General features: G+C 38.1%; 1 protein-coding gene across 1 annotated transcript in view; it reads left to right on the forward strand.

Annotated features, from left to right (window-relative positions):
• The window catches only part of LOC128020226 (uncharacterized), a 364,990-nt gene that overhangs the window by 294,860 nt on the left and 51,387 nt on the right, over nt 1-18,743 (forward strand). The window lies entirely within an intron of this gene.

Genomic DNA, 18,743 nt, shown 5'->3' on the forward strand with positions numbered 1-18,743 from the left:
ATTCCCAAAAATGCAATAATTTTTCCCACTGTGTGTAGGTCTAGTCTTCTAATTGACTGGGTGATATAGCTTTCATCCCATGTGAAATTGTGCGTCCTAAGTACTCAGGTTGCGGTAAGCAATGTTTCAGTTTTTCTTTAGAGGCCTTATGTCCCCCTTCAGCCAAGTAAGTCCTTTAATTGAGCCTTGGTGGCATTGTTCCAAAGTTGTTGAACAAAGCAATAAATCATCTACATATTCTTTCAGTGTGCTGTCCAGCCTTAGATCACTTAAGTCTTCTTTTAAAACTTGATTAAACTGGTGATGAGTGTTTTGAAACCTTGTGGCAGTCTCATGTAAGTGAGTTTTTTTTTTTTTTTACCTTGGTAGGTGAATGTGAACAAAGGTCTTCTCTCCTCGGCCAAGGGAACGCTGAAAAAGCTTAGCAGAGATCAGTTACTGTATATTAATAAGGAGATGAACATTGGTTAACAACATATGCTAATTTGGAACTTCAGTAGGCCAATCCTCCACAACCTCATTCACTGCTCTCAAAGCATGCACCAAACGCCATTTTGATTTGTATGCATTAGCTACTAGCAATATTGGGGTGTTACTACAGCTAGTAATTTCAACAAACACTCCCGCTTTCATTCATCCCTCAATTGTCTTTTTGATTCCCTCTTCTGCTTCTGGTTTTGAAGGATACTGAAACTTTCTTGGTAGCTTAGTACTGTAATTTTCTGGGTATCTTAGCTCCTGGTTTAAGCACTATTCTAAATGGATTAGCTGATTTTACTAATCCCACATCTATGTCACGCTGAGACCATAATTCAGGTGGTATTTGTTTCTACATTTCTTTCTCAATTCAGTTTGTTTTGTTTGATGTTTTTTTTTTTTTTTTTTTTTTTAACCTTTGGCTCAACTTTTGTATTTATAACCATTCTGGGGACTCCCATCATTGGAGTAGTATACAACTTTTTCTGTGGCTTGCCAGTTGCTTTTTTTTTTTTTTTTTTTTTTTTTTCTTCTGCTTGTTTCATCATGGGGGCTAAGTTTTTAGAAACACAATCTTTACTTACAATGTAACATGAGGAATCGAGTTTGGCACTTCTAACCATTCATCAATTATTTTTTCTTTATCTATCTGCAGAGCTTAACTTTCTGCTCCTACTATTATGTATAGCGAGTTCATGGGAATTTGCAACCCTTGTGTGTTTTTTAACCATCTTTTTTCAAATTCTGGGTCTATGTTCTCGTCATACTTCATAGTTCAATGAAATTAATTTTTTGGTGGATTTGGTTCACAAAGCTGTTCTCTAATGTATCTTCCCCATTTGCCAATTGTTTTTTCTACACCTTCCTTTAGATCACCTAACCAATATATATATTAGCACATGGTTCTTGTGTTTGTTGTAATGATGAAACATTCATTTGTCTAATTGCCCTATCGTCTACATAAATTCCATCTGGTGTACACCATATCTGCATTTTTAGTTTACATATAGCATCCCTGCCCAATAAATTAACAGGTGTGTATTCTGAGACTAAGATTGGTATTCTTATTTCAGTGTCTTTCAGGCTTATGCTCACAGGGGCAGTCATGGGAAGTAACTGAGTTGTCCCCGAGAATCCTACTGTCTTTATATATATTTTCTAGACATTGGGAAGTGCGAGGCATATCTTGGATTTAAACAGGTGTTTGTTGCCCCTGTATCAAGCATGGCAATAATGGGTTTTCCTTCGATTTTAACTTGCAGCATTGGTTCTTGATCAACATCACAAGATATCATTGGAAGCTGATTCCTCCCCGTAGGATTCTCTGGGCAGCCCTAATAGCCTTGATCAGGTCCACGCCATGGGTTAACAGGGCCTGGAGGTTGAGCTTGCACTTGTTGTTGTCCATAGTTGACTCCTGGGGCCATTGGCTGGCTCTGTTGCCAAGGATTGATGGTGCAGTTTCTTCTACTGCGTCCAGGCTGATAGCATCCCCAACATACTCCTGGAGGGCCACCAACTTTTTGTTGATTGTTGTTAAATCTTCCTCTGCCACGTCCTTGTTGCTGTTGTCTTTTCCAGCTCCTGTTGTTTGGCTGCTCTGGCTTGAGATAGATGACGACTGGTGCCGGTGCTTGTGGTGCATTAGCTGTTCCAGCAGGCGGTGCCTGTGCTGCTGCGCTCTGATTTGCTGGTGCAGGCACATTCATTGTTACAAGTGGATTGACAGGCATCGAAGTATTGACAGGTGCCATCACTGCTTAGTGGTCTTCCTTCTGCACTGCTTGGACCTTTTTCTTCTTATTTAGCAGCTCTTTTTCTTGGTCCTTCATCTTTAACTCTGGTCTTCTGTGCTGTTCTACAGCATGCACCACATGGTCTTTGAACTCATTCTCCAGCTTCACTTTCATTACTGCAGGCATGGCTTCCACAGTGGCAGTCCTGAAGAGTGCTGTCGGTACTTTTTCTTGCTCAGGATCTTTTTTCCAGTTCTTCTTTCCAGCATCTTAGTTTTTTCTGTATGTAGGTGGTGGGATTCTCAGTCTCCCCCATTGGCTCCCCCTTCAGGAATCCTGCATCAGTTTGCATAGGGTATTCAATTCTCAGAAAGAAACTCATTCTGCTTGAGGCTTGTCAACTGCTTGGTGGAGGCCAGACTGCTTGAGAATGTCTTGGAGGCCCCCAAACACTTAGCAAACAGGGCTTTGATGTCCCTTAGGGCCAGAAGCTTTCCAGTTGTTTCTTCTTCAAATGTTCTGATTCCATTTTCCAGCTCCTTTATGGATGTCTAGAAGACGGGAAACCATTGTCCAGATCTTGACTTGCCCAGGGAATGTACTGGGTGTGACCTTGCTTGATGATTATTGAGCACTCAAATTTCAGGGTTTCAGTCCTTCTTGATGTCCTTATTGATCCATGCTGCTCTTTTCCTCTTCGTCTGTATGCTTGAAACCTATCATCCTGGATATTCTATGTCTTGCATGACCAGTGCCCCGACTACTTGCTTATACTGCTTCCGCTGGACATAATCATATTGGCTTGGGTGTGATTGTATTCGTTCATGTTTGCCCATCAGTTCGTCCAGCTCTTGTTGCAATGTGTCCACAGCTTGCTTGAAATCTGCTCTTGTCATGTGGACAGTTTGTTTGAGATTCACTCTTGTTCCGTTGCACCTTTCCTCCATCTCATTTAGTGCTTCTTGGGCTGAGTCAGCAGGCATCACTGTTCTTTCAGGTGCATCTTCAAGCTCTTCTGCTTGATGGCTCCTCAATTCTTCATAAATTGAGGTTAGGTGTTTGTGGCGATTCTCCATTTCTTTGAGCATCTCTGAAAGACATCGAGATGTGTGTGGCTCACCTGTTTTCTCCTCCTCTCTGTTGTCCTTGGCCCCTCCTTTCAGTCCTTAGCTCCACCTTGTGGGCTGTTCTCACTCTCTCTTTTTTGTTTTGCTTGAGACATTGATGTTGATGTTATCAGCCCCTCCTTTTTAAGCTTCAGCCCCTCTCTCATGGCTGTGTGTGTATCTCTCTCGCTCTCCTGCTGTCTGCCATTCTCCTCAACTCACTTCTGCTATTCTGCTCATTTATTTCAACATCTGCAGGTGCATCTTGTACATATCCCTCAAATTCTATTTATCCCTTTAAATCTATTTTTCCCTGTACTAAAGGCATTTGATTAACAGCTTGATCACAGGAAGCAGCATATGGAGGCGGCCTTTCTTCTTCAATTTCATTGTTTTTATTGTCTCTTTCTTGTTTCTCCAATTTTAATAATTTAATTCTATGTTGTTTTAACTTAGTCAATACCCATGATTCTTGTTCTCGTTTTTCATTTCATTTCATTTTCTTTCTTTTTTTTTTTTTTTTTTTTTGATTTATCAATGATCTTGTAATTATTATTATTTTTCCCTCAGTGACTTCCCTCTCTAATCCCAGCACTTTAATAGCTAATCTTCACCAGGCTCATCAGACGAGGATCACTAAAAGTATCCGACCCCTGATTTCCACCTGGACTTTTGCTGGGCGGAGGACTTATCACCTTTTATAGAAGCTGATTAGATTGTCTCAAATATTTTAAAATAATCACAATGTTTTTCTAGTTTACAGTTTGAAGAGTAACACAGGATCTATTGGTTCTTTCCATCACAAATTGCTTTTTGTCCGAATTGTTTTCTCCCATGCTAATTGCCTCAAAACTCCACAATCTGTGTCCTGTAGCTGTCATTCCTCCTGCCCAAATTGAGTAAGTGAAAGATGGGGTTTACTCTATGCGAAACCCTCCTATCTTGAATATTCTAATGTTCAGTTCATCTTTTGACATTATTTTAAGTTTAATGGTTCCATAAAAGTCAATTAGCAATCTTTTTCCTTGTATTTATAGAATTTGTCTACCCCTTCATCCCCTTCTTCTCTTTTTCTTATTAACAACAACTTCTCCCATTTTTCTCTTTTTTATTATTTAAATCGATTAAGCAATGATCTCAACATTTGCTCTTCTATTTCTTAATCCTGGATAATTTCTACCAACATTTCTAACATCCATGTATAATAGTCTACATTCATCAACATATTCATTATCATCGGTATAATACAGACCCCAGACCCACTTTACATGGTGAAAATAAATATCCTTATTTTTATGTTTTATTATTATTACTATCCTGATATTTCATGATTTCCTAATTACAAAATATCTTTTTAGGGATTTGTTTTTTATTTAATAATAATGTTTCTAATATCCGTTATTATGACATGACTACACGCATAATGTTTGGGGTCATATTGACCTCAGCAGTATTACTGAGATCAAAGGATTTTCACATGTTTTAAATATGTTTGGTATCTAATGTAATTTCTTAAGACTAAACTCACTCCCACACTATCTCTCACACATGCAAACACACGTACACACACACACTCTTTCATACACCCATAAACACACATAACACTTTCTCTTTGTTCTCTGTCACACACACAGCACAAAGTCAGACCAACATACAGGTTCTCATTCTCACATTTGTGCACAAATACATGCATCCAGACACACATACATGCTCTCTCTCTCTCCATCACACCACACACTCACAGTTGCTCTGTTCTCCTCTTCCCTGCCCTTTTGCTTTTACTCTTTGCTGACACTCACAGAGATAATTTCACTCTTTCACTCATACAGAGGTTTCTCGCATGGACACACACACACACACAGCTTCTCCTTCACTCCTACTCATTGCTTCCACTCCCTCCGTCATGCACACACCAGCCTTGGTTTCTGTCTCTCTTTCTCTCTCTCACTCTAGAAACGAAAAACCAGTCACTTGTTACTTTATCAATAATTGTTTCACAATTTAGATCACAACGTCGATAACTTGGATGACCTCCAAACTCCCGATAAAGCCAGTTCTTTGAAATCTACTTTGTTCTTTCAACTCTTTATACACGCTTTATTTTCTAATCACCACCTTATTGCCTCCTCCTGTATTATTTTACAATTGTTCACACTAGTTTTTCATACCATTGCAAAAATAAACAGCCACATAAAACATATAAAATCAGCACATATAGCTTCATGCAAAGCCCAGTGTAGTTAATGTGGTTAGTATAGCCAAGCAATCAGCACTTACAGTAATTTATCCAGCATGCTGCGCGCACACACAAATCTCTCTCTCAACATACAATGGACAGACAGAGACTAACACTTTAACTCTTTCCAGTCTGCAGACACCCGAACAAGCTGCCCTTCCCATGCGGGGACCCACCAGGGCCACACCCCACCTACTTGGGCAGCTCCCTAGTTCCTAGGCGCCCCCACTTAGGAAGTCCCTGTAACGGGATTTCATGCCCCTCTTGGGCAATAACACTTAACACTTCATATGCATATAAATCTCTTTATCAACTTTAAGCAGGGACCCACCAGGGCCACACCCCACCTACTTGGGCAGCTCCCTAGTTCCTAGGCGTCCCTACTTTTTTTCTCTATCTGCTTTTCATGGAGACCCACCAGGGCCACACCCCACCTACTTGGGCAGCTCCCTAGTTCCTAGGCGTCTCCACTTTTTTTCTAACTATCTACTTTTCGCAAGCGCAGCTTCTGACACCTGGAACCCCTTGATTTATACTTAATTAACTTTTCATTAAATTTAGTTTTCATTAAATTTAGTTCAAATTCAATACTTAAGTTTCGTTTATTGGTGAAGCCCTGTCCAAAATACCCCCACAGGCATGACCTTAACCTACCACGCAAACATTCTTGTGTCCAATTTAAGCAAAAATTGCTTACCTTTTTTTTAGGCGCCTTTAATTTTCAAGTAGTTTGCGTGGAAGTCAGGCCTTCTGCCCGCGACGGCTCTTGTGGAAACCGGACTTCAATCCAGTCCCATCTGGGGTGCCAATTATGTCGTGTCTTAGGGCTGATGATGAATTTCTTCAGTCAAATAAATAAGGCTAAGGAGACGGGGTTCCAGGTGTCAGAATATAGACTTTATTGCTCAAAACAACAAAGCCGAGATGACGGCCGCCGCATCTGAATCTTCTGTCTGTCCATGCACTCATTTTATACCTCTATCTCTATACCTTATTTGGTAGTTCCGGTTTTTAATTGGCATTGCCCGCCAAGTTTGCCACCCCTTATCGCTTAATGATGGAATTCGGCCAAAACAACAATTAAACAATCTCTCCCTATTGGTTGGCTATGGTCACGTGAGACATCCCTCCAAGTCTGTTTACCACTGATGTCAACACTTGGAAATCACCCAAAGTTCTCAGGGTTATTTTAGTTCACAGGTGCATTACAGAGGTCAGTTTAGTTCACAGATACAACTTAGTGGAATATTACCAGGATCTCCCAGTGGGAGGTCTTTTATGTCCAATCCTATTCAACACTACTAGTACTGCCCTATGGGAGGGCTTTTATACACCTGACCCTTTTCATGACAACCAGTATTTGGGAATAACTCAGCATATTGATCAGTATATTGCTTTCTGTCATAGTTATCCATAATACTCAGCATATTGATCAGTATATTGCTTTCTGTCATAGTTATCCATAATATTATAAGTAAGATAATACCATATTAAGTAAATAACATAGAATAACACATTTGTATTGAGTAATACCAAAGAATAACACAATAATTATCACACCAAACTTTTTTTGTTTTTTGGCTTCAGAAAACTTTAAATACAGATCACAAAGTGTAGGGACAAAAGTTATTTTATACATCAGTGACACAACTAACAGTCAGTCTGAGGCTCATGAATTTGCCACAGTATTGTCACATAAACAAAGACTTGAAGACTATATAAAAAACTTATTTGAATGTGTTAAGCCCTTAATCAGTTGCTTTGTGTCTATAGCTATCCCACATTGATCATTTATTTACATTTTCAATAATCATAAATCTTATGCATGCACACCTAGACAGCACAAAACTTGGTTGAGGATGGAAGCACAAAGTCTGATATTTCAATGTACTTCAGTTCATTCTTGTAAGCTAGGATAACAGGAGGTCGTAAAGTGGTGAAAGGATTTAAAAGACAGTCCCCTACACTCTTCTAGTGTGAGATTCTCAGTGTGTTCCAAGTAGGTATCGCTGCAGCCCGGAGACCTCCAAGTGGGAGGAGCTTTTGCCGCAAGTGGGCTGGACTTCACGGAGACCTCCAAGTGGGAGGAACTTTTGCCGCTAGTGGGCGGGACTTTACAAAATGGGCGGAGTTTAAGCGGACATTTCAAATTGCGTCATTGCCGGGGTGCGCGCGAATGAGGATGGCATAAAGTAGCGATACTAATGAAAAACTGATTTATTGTTTTTCATTGTAGTTTAAATTTGATTAACAAGAGGTTGTTATTTAATTTTGTGACAACTGCAAACATTCAAGTATATTAAATGATATTCATTTCATAATTACATCAGTTTCAAGAAAATGAATGAGTAATTTAGAGCAATAAAATGTTTACTGTATGTTAATGTTTTTCTTTAATGCAAGTTTGAAATCTGAGGGAGAATTATATTGTTTAGATTGTTACAACCCCCTTGGCTCTAGGTGAAACAACATTACAAAAGGCCACACATGGAAGTAAATTTGACAAATAAACATTTAATTGAAAAAAAGAAAAAAATAATCTAAATAGTAATAAAAGAATTAATAATAATTAAAAAAAAAAAAACATTCCAAGACTTAAGAGGAAAATATTAATGGTACTAAAGTCCAATTTAAGACACTCTTTTCTCCATCTCCTTTTTATCACCAACTCGATCACAGGTAACGCTCCACACCACTCAAAATTCAAGTTTTATTTGTTATATGACATGCAAAAAGCAGTGAAATGTAGGTCTGGCATACTCTTTTTAGACTGTGCAAAAAATAAGAGAAAATTAAAATACAAATAATGAAACAACAGGAAAAAAATAAAAAGTTTTTTTTTGGGGAGATAATTAAATACAAATAATGAAATATACACAATATTAAACTATTAAACTACTACACAGATGATTTGTAGAGATGCTACACAGAAACTGCTACACAGATGATGTGCAGAGATGTAAACAATGTGCAGTGAGGATGAGTTGCATAGTTAGGTTGTCAAAAAAGCGCAGTGTGCAGAGAGTTATTGGGTAGCCCTAAACAACCTGTCTATAAAGTTCAGTGTGTTTAATGTCCATGATTAGTAGTCTGATAGCATGAGGGAAGAAACTCCTCCTGAGTCTCTCCGTTGGTGCCATCAGATTGCAGAAGCGTCTGTCTGACTGTAGCAGATGAAACAGTGGATTTCCAGGGTGGGTGGGGTCTCTAAGGATCTTAACAGCCCTAGATTTACATCTCCTGATGTGGATGTCTTGCAGAGAAGGGAGAGATGTTCTGGACATGTGCTCAGCTACTCTTTGCAGGGCATTTGAAGGTATTTGAAGCTGCTCACTGTCTCCACTGTGGTCCCGTTAATGATGATTGGGGTAGATCCACTGCTGCCTCAAATAGAAAAGAGTTATTGTAAAATACTATTACAATTTACAATATGACTGTTTCTACTGCATTTCTGAACAAATAAATGAAGGCCTGGTGAGCATCAGACTTCAAAACCATTACAAAATCTGTCCAACCCCAAACAGTCCTGTAGAACAGATATTTAAGGAACCTGAGGTTTTAACCATCTTGATTTTTATCAGCTTTGGAACACTTTTGCTACTTTCTCTCCAATGCTATGGATTATATTTTTACTGGAATGAAGTGTCATTAATCACTAAACATTCAGTCCAATGACATCCTAAAATAATTAACTGTTGACAAGTTAACATTAACTAAAGTACAATGCACATTTATGTGAGACGTCCACAGAATGTAATGTCATTTACATTCCAACATTTGTCATTTAGGACAGTCTCTGACCATACCCCTGGAGCAATTTTAGGGACAAGCGCTGTTGCAAATGTCCACCTTTAAAGTATGAACATAATTTATCCACACAAAGACCCACCCACACACACACATTAGTCAAAATTCTTCAGACACAATAAATTACACATCTTGATGCATAGAAAGAACAAAAAAAGGTGGAAAGAACAAAAAATCAGGAAAGTGATCCTTTGTGTTTACAGAGAGAGGCAGTAACCAGGTCATTGAAATTTAACTTCTGGCCACCCAGACTTGAACTTTCTGTACCACAAAGTTTACACATAATGTTTTTGTTTGTTGGTGTTTCCTACAATGACAAAATTAATTCTACACCCTATAGGCTACTGTTGATATGTAATGCATGGTAATGGACACTGCAGTTATCTTCTTATATCCACTGTTATGATTATTAAATTGAAAAATGAATTTGGTAATTAAACCAAATGTTTCAATTGCATTACATTATTTGAATGAACATTACACGTAAAAATAGATAACATTTTAAAAATATAATAGCAGGTTTTGAAACAATGACCAGCTTTGTTTAAGTCCAAGCATAATCAGTTAGGAGTTTTACCTAAGACTCAGTCTTATGTAACACTGTACTAAATCTATTAATAGTTATTGATCGCTTAAGTATCAATGCAGTTATAATTCATAGGCCTACATATTTTACGTAACGTTAGTCACAATACCTGCTTATGGTCTTCAGTGTCCATAATCTGCAGCGTAAATCCTAAATATGTATTGCAGAAATAATTTAACTACGTCAAGACTAAAACATCTACCGCCAAGATACTGCACTTTTTCACAACTTGTAATACGTTGTACAAGTCTAAACTTACCCCTTAAAATTCCTCTTTCTTGACGCTGAAAAGCCTTGGGAAGTTGACGTCGTCTTTTTTTTCTTTTTTTTTCTTTCTTTTTTTTTTTTTTTGGTGGGCGGGGATTTGCAGCGTGCATTAACCCCATGACATTAAATAAACCAATCAAAAGACTCTGGAGGTTTGTACATCCCACTTGGAGCTGAAGTCCCACCCATTTGGAGCTGACACGCCCATTTGGAGCTGGCTCCGACCTCCGTTTATACCCATCTCGTGTGTTCTGTTTTTCTGAGATTTTATTTAATGCATGCAACCCTATTTCACCATGAATTTAGCTTATTTTTTATTTTATTTTATTTTATTTTTTATCTTTTGTATGACGCTCTCCTACACAAATGAATTTGACAGTTACAGCAGAACAGAACTGTCTTACATACTCTGTCGTATCCACTAGGAGTCGCTCTTTCAGTGTGATTAATGTGATATTCAGTCAGTGCTGATGGTGGGAGGAGCCAGTAAAACTGCTCATTACTGATAAAGAGCTGAATAAAGAGGAAGTAACTAAAGCAGACAGATGTAGAGACAGAGAGATTCACACAGAGATCATTCAGCAGAAAGAAGACTGAACTTAACTCACAATGAAGATCCTCCTCATCTTCCTCACTTTCTACCTGATCTCAGGTCAGAGCTTTTCTCTTTCATCACTGCAGTAATGATGCTGTTTTCTGTTCATCATCTTTCTGATCACAGTATCAATCTGATTGACAGCTGCAGTGAGATGCTTTAACGTCACGGGATATTCTGGAGGAAGTGTTCTTGTTAGCTCATGGAAGCCTTGGCACAAAAACTACGCTAAATACATGAGAACGCACCATGGTAAAAGAATAATAACCCATAGGAAGCATGAACGGAGGATTAATGAAGGAAGATTCACTTTATTTTCAAATAATTATGGAAACCTTGTGATCTACATCAGAGAACTGAACACACAAGATGCTGGAAGTTACATGATTGGGGTTGAAGGCCAGTGGTTCATTGATATGACTCTGGATGTGGAAGACGGTCAGTTGTTTTGAAATCAAAGGCTTAAATGTAGTTATTGATTTTTTCATAGCTTTTATATATGAAAATTTTATTTCTTTATCATATCAATGACAGATTCATGTTGTAAAGTGTCAAGGAGAGTGATGGTGAATGTTGGAGAAATTGCCAGTTTCAGCTGTGAATATTCACAGAATCACATTAATGATCCTAAGATCATATTCAAAGAAGGAAAAGACTCCATTGAGATGATTTACAGCAGATGGAATGAGGAAGAAAGATTCAGTATTTCTGATGACAAACATAAAAACATCTTCAGTGTGAGGATCACTGCTGTGACACCAGATGATGGAGGAGTTTATTTATGTGGAGTTTGGATCGACAAACAATCATACAATTACTCCATTATTAATACTGTTCATCTGCATATTTTGAGTGAGTAATATAAACTATCAATCAGATCCAATTTTCAGTGTTTTCTTTGATTCATATTTATATGTAGTTCTCCCAGATCACATAAAAGCTTGAATGTTGACAGATTCATGTTGTGGAGCATCAAAGATATTAAGAGTAAAAAGTGGAGAAACTGCTGATTTCAGATGTGAATATTTATGGTATCAAAGGTATAGAAAAATCATATTAAAAACAAGAAATTACATAATTGAGGAGGTGATCTCCACTTCTAACACATGGGATCAAAAAGAAAGATTGACTGTTTCTGATGAAGAACATAAAAACATCTTCAGTGTGAAAATCACTGCTGTGACACCAGATGATGGAGGAGTTTATTTATGTGGAGTTTGGGACTACAGTTACCCGTACAGTTACTCCATCATAAACACTGTTCATCTGGATATTACTTGTAAGTAAAACAAACTCAATCTAATCTGGTTTTAAAGTTTCTAAAAGTCTGTATTTGATTTAGTGATATTTGTGATTGACAGCTAAAGTGGGCGTGTCTAGAGTGAACGGCTCCTCAGGAGGTGGTTTGATGATCAAGTGTGAACATCCTCAATACAAAACCAACCCAAAATACATCTGTAAAGAACCAGACGGATGTTCAGAGAGGAAGAATCCAGGAGTTCAGGGTGAATGGATGGAGAATGGAGATGTTTCTTTATATGACGACACCAGAGCAGGAGTCTTGATGGTGTTTTTTAGAGAGCTGAAAGCTGCAGATGAAGGAACATACAGGTGTGGAGTGAAAGTATCTGACTATACTGAGAGCTTCACTGAGATACAGCTGAGCGTCAGAAACGGTGAGGAACAGAAAACATGCTATCTTTTATCTTTTGAGTCACGTTCAGCAAAATGAATGAATCTTTTTTTGGGCCCTATTTTAACGATCTGAAACGCAAGTGTCAAAGCGCGAAGCGCAAGTAAGTTTGTGGGCAGGTCTCGGCGCTGTTGCTATTTTCCCGGCGGGATAAATGGCTCTTGCGCCCGGCGCAAATCTAAAATGGGTTGGTCTGAAGTAGCTTCATTATTCATAGGTGTGGTTTGGGCGTAACGTGAAATAAACCAATCAGAACTTCATCCAACATTCCCTTTAAAAGCAGGTGCGCAAGTTCCATTATGGATTGCTTTTATTATGGCGTATTTACCAGGCGCACGCCAGGAGCGGTTCACAGCCAGGAGACTGATGTTCTTGTAAGAGCAGTGAAAGACAGAGAAGTTGTGTTGTATGGGGATGGGAGAAACCCACCCAAAATAGCGTCGGTTAAACAGGCGTGGGAGGAAATAGCCACAATTTGTCAGATGTCCTTATATACACATGTCTTGCCACTATTTGGCCAACAGGTCTGATCCTTAATTAGCCTATTAAAATTAGCCTGAATAATTTGTAAACTAGATTAATGCCTATTTTTTCACATCTTCGTGGCACACCACAATGATTTCCGTCATCTCACGTGTTAATATTTTTTAGTGTAACAATTTATGATTTGCAACTGTTGCATCTGTGTAGATTACATGAGCAAAGTGTATGCGCGTTGTGCACGCTATAGCCTACATTATGGTCAAGCATGCGCCCTTAAAATAGCATAATGAACAACGCGCAACGCGCCACTGACTTTAGACTAGGTTTTTTCTGGTCAGTGGCGCAATTGTTTAATGGAACAGCAAAATAGCACCAGGGATTGTTTGCGCCGGAACACGCCTCCTTTTTTGCGCTGAACCGCCCAGGGAGCGCAAGTTCATTCACTAGTTTAGCGACGTGCTTCTGTGGAGGGAAAAGCGTGCTTTGCGCGGGTGCAAAATAGGAATGACACATGCGTCGGTGTACAAAGTCAATTGCGCTGGGTGCAAGATAGGGCCCTTTGAGTCATTTCGTTCATTTTAGCAAAATGTTATTAAAATGTTATGTGTTACTTCCCCAACACATCTAGTACTTACGCAAACGTTGATCACACTACAAACAATACAAAACTAAAATGCTATAAGATACAGAAAAAATTAATTCAGTTTACCTGGGTCTTCAGTCTGTGATTAGCTCACGTCACCTCTTGTCTGACAAGTCTCCGGGTTCAAGTCGTTCCTTAATCACGTGACAGACCCATACGCTACCAATACAGTTCGAGCCTGAAAGAGAATTGATTAGTTCATCCCATGAGTCTTTCAGGTCGAGTCGTTCCTTAATCATGTGACAGACCCATACAGTCGGTATCTAGTCATAGTTGACAAAAAATGCACATATTCGTTAACGAACATTTTTTATGTGACTAAGACGAGACAGTGAGCTAAAAATAATATCTGATGTGGAAATTATGACAAAATTTATCCAGTGTTTTTTTTTTTTTTTTTTTTTTTTAACTAGACAAGATTGGACTATAGCCTAATGTTATTTGAGGACTATTGGGCATTCAAAATGTATCCTATAGGCTATTTGTCTTTCAAAATGTGCGTCCCTGTCTTTGGATTGTGAACGGATAACTTCCTCAGTTCTCACATACAGCGCGTGATCCGTTCTCAGCGCTCAAATACACACACAACAGTCCAAATGCTTATTGCGTAGAGAATCTCATGTAAATACAGTACATTATGGATTAAGTGAACGTGAACAGGTGTGTGAAAACTAAACGTGTGTCAGTATTTAATGCATGGAAGTCTTAAAAGGACAGCATTCCAAATACCTGTCATTCATTTTAACCAACAAAATACGTTAAATAAATGTATACATGTTAAGTTAAACCTACAGTATCTGAAAAATTAGTTTAATTTTTATCTCTTTTTGTGCTTCTTTAATATATGTATATACTATATAATTAGTGGTGGGCCGTTATCGGGCGATAAAAAAAAATATCGCCGTTAATCTATTCTCAAAGTCGGGTTGGGAGCTGGGTCTATACTAAGCAAGCTATGATGACTTTCACCTTGATATTTATATAACTGACTGGCTGAGGCCAGCCTAAAAAGATGCTCAGGACAGTTGATGGACCACTGCTGCGCATCGCCACGAATTAAAGCTTATCTTTTTCACGTTTTTACTTCTTGTCGATTTTAAACATTAAAGCATCCAAACACAAGACGCGGAAAAGCTGAACAGAGAAGCTTCTCTTCTGCGAAGTTCTCCTCGAAGTCCCACGGCACCCGAACAAATACAAATGGCAGTTTGAAAAAACAAAAAGATGTGAAAGAGCCCAATTCAGTACCGCGGTGTTCTGGTATTCAGGGCTCACGCAGATAAAGGCGTCTCCAAAACACTTGAACATCGAATTTGCTTATTTTTGCTCTTGTGCCGACAAATACATACAAAATATGTCAAAATATCCACCTTGGAAATTATGCTTGAAAAAACTGTCCGTTATCTCTAAAGTGAAAGTAAACAGTTGAGGGGAAAAAATGGGATGTGTATTATATTGGATGCATTCATCGTCTCTTAAAGTGACCGCGCCTAATTTAGCTACTGGCTGCTGTAATGTTAATCCAAGAAAATAAACGAAAATCACTCACTGCTCTTGAATTAATTACTTTGTAGTTTTAACAGTCAAGACACCAGATATAATTTTTGATATATATAGCAAAACTGTAATAATGTGGGAAATGTTGAAGGTGTCTGAATAAATGTAGGTTTGATTGTATAGCTTTTTCAAGCACTTTGTGATGTATTTTGGAAACATGAGATGAGCCACTTTTCTAATGCACCACCTAGCTTGTTAAACCCCTTCTCAAAGACTTACTGTTTGTCAATTTTATTTGGGTAACACACATATTCTGAATGCCGTCGGCAGAATTCGAATGAACCATTTTAATCTAGATAAAATTAATCTAGAAATTAATCTAATCTAATTTAATCTAGAAAATTGTCATAATTTATTCAAGATTTTCCAAATGTATTCCTTGATTTAAATTTGATTTGGTCTAAAGAGAGAAGAATTAATGATTATTTTAATTTGAAAACTACTTATAAATTAGCTACCACTGTGTTAATGACTCAGCATCATTCCAGAGAGGCATACGTGCCTTGCGAATTACGAATTGATGAGCCACTGAAACGATTTTGGAAACATCATTTTAAGGTAAAAAATGTTACATAGTGTTGCTTTTAGGACATTTTTATGGTGACTTTTGATCTTGCATCAAATGGTGAACTGCATACTTAATGCAGACTTGCATTTAACAATCACCAGCAGTAAATATTGTGCTAGTACTACGCAGCAAAATCCCCAGTGTTAATTTAACACTCTGAGTGTGGACACATATAAAAATTGAGGCAGTGTTAAAAGTAACACTGAAGCAGAGTTAATTCAGAGATAATTAAGAAGTTAATTGAGTTATGGTTGACCATTATTGAAGACACCTGATGTTAACAAGCAGAATCACCAAACGAGAAAATCACAATTTGTGTGTCACCATTATAGTGGTCAGTGTTTGCTTTAGTTGGGATCTTGAACCTTCAGTTATTAACTTTATTTTGTGTGGCTGTGGTAACTGAGTTGAAACAGACAGACAGACAGACAGACAGACAGACAGACAGACAGACCAGACCAGAGCCAAGGCGATCTTATGGCTTTGATTGTGGTTTGGACTGATTGTCATGGAGTGACCTGAATGGCTGAGTTCAGGTTTCTTTATTGTGTACATAAATTAGGTGGATAAAAAAAAAGTGATCCAGCGTTTTTTCCATAATATGACATGTTTTTAAAAGTTAGTTCTACATAAAGAAAGAGTTGTTTAGTTTAGACACACAAACATCAATAATCAGCGTGAGCATCATAACAACGGTGACCATCAAAAAAGCATGTTGTAGCCAATAAAAACTCATCCATGGCTCCCATCATGCATTGCGGCATGAATAAATTAGGAGCATTTTTGCATCACACAAACATACAAAATATTAAAAACAAAAGGATTACAGTGTAAAATAATATTATTGTGTAGGCTACATACATATTATAATGTAGTGATGTATAGTGAATTAGGCTACCTATTTGCAATCCAGCCTATTGCTACTTATAATGATGAAAGAAATCGGCTAAGTATTTGAACAATCGTGCCAGTACACAGACATACACCGCCAACAAATTCCACCATGGCGCGAGTGCATGAGAGATGGCACACTGATTGATGTATTTGAACGTTACACCCATTAAGAGAACAGGGCCAACCCATTCCAAAAATGCGCACTGGCACACGGACCATTTTTCCAGATTATAGCAAAAGTGGATTTGGACACGCCCTGAGTGCACCTGCGCCGTGCGCTTTACACTTTACGTTTAGATTGTTAAAATAGGGCCCTAGATACCTAAACGTTTATGCAAACTTTTTCTATGAATATACCATACAAGGTCAAAAATTTTCAGCTGTAGCAGTGAATACTGCATTAGTTGAAATTCACTCTGTAGTGCTTTCTTGATTGAAAGAAGATGCTGTTGCATATATATTTGTGTCGTCAGCATACAAATTCATTTTAACTAAATTTATTCCAAGACCTAAATCATTGATAAAGATAGAAAATGAGCTTAAACTGATCCTTTACCCTGCTTTTTACATTATGCCTTTTCGACTATTACCTTTCATGCAGTGTGCCATGTAGCTGTATGTGAACATTAACTATCTGCAAAGTTGTGAAGCCAACAGTTCACAATAAGTAAAGTTATTGTCAGTCGGGAAAGAATTAAAAATAAAGTCAGCTTACAGTTGCCTAAACGAGTCGTCAGGAATTTGAGTCCTATTCTATTACGGCTCTACATCACGAAGAAACATGCTGTGAGACTAAATTTGTTTGATCACATCTCATAATTACCTAAAACTTGTCAACACTTGACACTGAGGAATGTCCTGCTTGTGAATCATTCTCTCATTGATCAGTTCAAACGTTTCATCATCAGCTGGTAAGCTGCAATTGATACTGTCTTTTCTATGTTTTGTCAAATCTCTAGGGCTGTCATGACAATGAGCATTTTGTTTCCAACAGTGAGGGCTCACTTGAAGGAGGGGTTTAGAGAGACTGATTCTTTGAAAGTGAAAGTAATGACATTTGCCAAGTATGGTCACGCATACTCGGAATTGGTGCTCTGCATTTAACCCATCCAAGTCCACACATACAGCTGTGAGAAGTCAACACACACCTGGAGCAGTGAACACACACACACACACACACACACACACAGCAGTGGGAAGCTATATATCCAGCACCCGGGGAGCCCGGGGTTCAGTGCCTTGCTCAAGGGGACTTCAGTAATGGGTATTGAGGGAGGAAGAGAGCAGAGCCAAGTCTCTAACCATTAGACCACAGTTGCCCCATGAACTGCTTCCCATAGTCGTTTATGAATTATTTAGAGATTCTGAGAACGTTTTTTGATCTTGCATACATATAAACCTGTTTTAGCAGACTCATATGCAATATTAGCAACCTTAAAAATGGCATAATAGGGACACTTTAAGAAAATTATATCAATGATATAATCAATACTTTAGCTAAAAATGGTAGATGTGAGATACAATTATTGGGATTTGAAGGATATCCACCCTTTCATAAAAGGATGACTGTTGCTGATTTCCATGTTTTCAGAAAATTATATATAGACATATAAGAGCTGCCAAATCTTAAAAAGTAGGGCTCGATTCTATTGATTCCTGCTGATTTTTTATACCAAATTTCACTAAAGCTTTATAGACCTGTGCAGCAGAAAATTCAACAACTGTGAGGGACAATGTTGAACAGGATGTAATCCTTCCACAAGAGCACAGTCAGCTAAATTACTAGAGTCAGATGAAAAAACCAATAGGCATAAATTAATAGTAAAGATATCTGCACTCTTTACTACAGAATGGTTAACATTTAGATAATCAGGAAAGTTGATTGATGAGCTTGGTGCCAAATTGGATTTGACTAATTTGCAGAACTTTGTAGGGTTAGTTACATTTTCATTTATTATAGAAAGATGATAATCACATTTTGAAATGTTTTATTAATTTTGTGCGTTTATTTAATAGTGTTTTGTAGGTGATCCAATCTAGAGAATCCTTTGTTTTCTTAGCTTTAGCCCAAGCAGCATTCCTCTGTCCAATAAAA

The sequence above is a fragment of the Carassius gibelio genome, chromosome A1, assembly GCF_023724105.1.
Source record: "Carassius gibelio isolate Cgi1373 ecotype wild population from Czech Republic chromosome A1, carGib1.2-hapl.c, whole genome shotgun sequence".
Classification (NCBI taxonomy): domain Eukaryota; kingdom Metazoa; phylum Chordata; class Actinopteri; order Cypriniformes; family Cyprinidae; genus Carassius; species Carassius gibelio.